This window comes from Ursus maritimus, unplaced genomic scaffold, assembly GCF_017311325.1.
Source record: "Ursus maritimus isolate PB19 unplaced genomic scaffold, ASM1731132v1 scaffold_19, whole genome shotgun sequence".
Taxonomy (NCBI): Eukaryota; Metazoa; Chordata; class Mammalia; order Carnivora; family Ursidae; genus Ursus; species Ursus maritimus.
The window spans coordinates 10,384,971-10,387,777 of record NW_024424341.1 but is presented as its reverse complement, the minus strand read 5'-3'; the positions used below and the strand labels follow the sequence as shown (position 1 = coordinate 10,387,777).

Genomic DNA, 2,807 nt, shown 5'->3' with positions numbered 1-2,807 from the left:
CATTCAGTGTTATTTTGTTACTGCACATGGCAGAACTGGGCCTAATACATAAATCAATAAGTGTTGGCGTTTATAATTATATATATCTACTTTGCTACCAATAGATACACAATAAACATGTATTTAAATGGCATGTGCTCTTCTGACTGTTCTGTTCTCTTCTTCAGCATTTTGACTGAACAGAAAGTGAGAGGAAGAAAGATGGTGATATAAATAACCATAGAACAAGTCAAAATGGTAAAGCCACGAGGACAGTTTTACAAAAGGACCTCTGAGAAGTTAGATGAGGTTACTTGTGGCTGAGATGTCCCGGAAAAGATTTCACGGATGTGGAGTCCCTTTGGCTAGCCTTAGAAGACAGGCAATAGTGAAATAGGTAAGTGCAGAGGTGTACGGGGCATTCCTTACCCCACCTCCCCAAGATGGAGAACAATGTGGAAGTCTTTCATGAAAGAAGAAGAAATAGGAATGACCACTATACATATGTGAGAAGATAGCCACTCCCACTAATGAAAACAATCAAACTGAAATGAATCAAAACGAGAGAAGCAGCAGACATTCTTTTTCTACCCGTCAGACTGGCCAAAGTAAGATGACGGATCATATCCAATTGTAGGTCTGAGAATGCAGAAACGGTGCTCTCACTGACCTCGAGGGAGGAAGGATAACTCATTGCACTTGTGAGGATTTTGGCATTAAATATCAAAAGCCTTAAAAATATGCTCATCTTTCACCCAGTGATTTCACAAAGATGATATTCATCACACAAAAAAGCTGACATGGTAAAAACAAACAAAGCAACCCACAACAAGAAGAAACAACCTAAATGTCCATTAGGAGGAGACTGATAAAAAATATATGCAGTTTATATGAGAATTTTATATTAATTAAAAATGATGCATACATAGAGGGTTTTCAGAAAACATGGCAACAGTGGCAACAGCTGGACTTTAAACAGTTTTGTACAATCTCTGGGTGTCCTGTGAGAGGAAAAGAGAGGATGCCACTGGAATCACCTTGCTCTTCGATGCCACTATCCTTCCCTTCTCCCTTACCCTCAGTACCAGACAGTATTACAAACTCTTCCCCTCTCCCAATGTCTTACATTACTTCTCAGGAGATTAAATATATTCCTCACTGGTTTACCAGTTGGTCAGATCCCCAGCGTGATCGTTTCCTACAGGACCTGGTAGCTAAGGCAGTGCCAGGAAATTTACAGCCACTGCTGGAAGGGCTGGAGCAGCTTAGTGTGTCTGGAGCAGACCGACCACCTTGTATCTTTGAGTGCCAGCTACGTCTTGGGGATCAGTGGTTTTGAGGCTGGGCTGAGCAGGAGTGCAATGAATTTGTTAGGCAGTGGAGGTCAGTGAGGCAGACTTCATGGCAAAGTTTTACCAAGCCGTGGCTGCTACAGCTGGTAAAGATTAATGGGCATTAAAATCAAAGAAGATAATCATAGCTGATGGAGTCGCAGCTTTACAGTGAGAAATTCTACTGTGTCACTTACAGGTCTAGGGATGGTATCCTGATCAGCTGACTGAACTCGTTGACTGTACAAGCTTGGTTTTTTCAATGTTCACAGCCTATTAACTGGATTTCTTGAATAAATGTTTTCCATCTAAGTAAATCCAGATCAGCAGTCTGCCTCCTAGCTTGCTCCTTCCTAGATGTCAGACTCTCAAGAATTCAATGGCTTCTTTTGCAAGTATTACCATAAGGCATCTACATATTATAACTCAAGCCTACTGCTGGCCCGTGGGGCTATAAAGTAGAGCCTTCCTACTGCAGAGGCAGGAGAGAAGGACAATGAAAGGTCATGTTTTTATAGTTAAACTCGATTCAGATGGCTGGTTTCACTACACTTACCGGACTCTGGCATAGTTATGTGACATCCCAACTATTAACATTTCTACTGATGATTTCATAAAATTATGGACAAATCAGGAGAGGGAGATAATTAGTTACTCCTTCTACACTGATGTTTGTTTGAGTCCAAATAACAATGACTTTTTCTAAAGCGTATGTGATATCCTTGAAGCTGGTGACTGATTCCTATTCTGTAAGTTTGCCCTACAGTATAAAACAAGTGACACTCTTTACAGGTTGAAAGTTTATTTTTTGTGTCAAAATAATGAATCTTCAGGAAAAAAAAAAGATGCATATATAAACCTAGTGACATTGGAAGATCCATAGTACATAGTTAAATAAAAGGATGCTTTAAATCATTATGAACTATTTGATCCTATTTGTCTTTATAAAATTTTATATCATCTGTTCTATTTTTGTTTTTTTCTGTTTTATTTTTAGAATTGAGAATTATAATTGATAGAATTATATGTCTATATTTGTATGCATATTACATTTTATATACATTTATTTGGACTTCAATTGATTTAGATTGACATATATGTGCATATCCATTCCAGTTTTTCACATATCAAAATTTTAACAGATTATACTTGGGTGGTTTTAGATGATAGGACCTTAGGTGACATTTATTTTTACTCTGATTTTCTGAATTCTTTCCCATGTGTATGTTACCTTTATAAGAAGAAGAAAGCTATTTCCAAAAAAAAAAAAAAAGAAAGAAAGAAGAAAACAAAGAAGAAGGGGAAGGAGAAACTTTGGGAATGGCATTCAAGTTTAGACCAGAATAAGGGGCTCTTCTAATGGCCTCGTGCCATGTGTAATGGATACAATTCTTCCAGCCGGGTTGTATCTACTCTTTGTGTGAGGAGATGAGCTGCACCATGAAACAGGCCATTTCCTGCTTATGTAAATCATTTTGAATTGAAAAACACTGCCTA

General features: G+C 38.1%; 1 pseudogene; it reads left to right on the top strand.

Moving 5' to 3' along the window:
- The first annotated feature begins 920 nt into the window (after positions 1–920).
- Positions 921–1,428, top strand: LOC103673797 (annotated as a pseudogene).
- Positions 1,429–2,807: the final 1,379 nt, after the last annotated feature.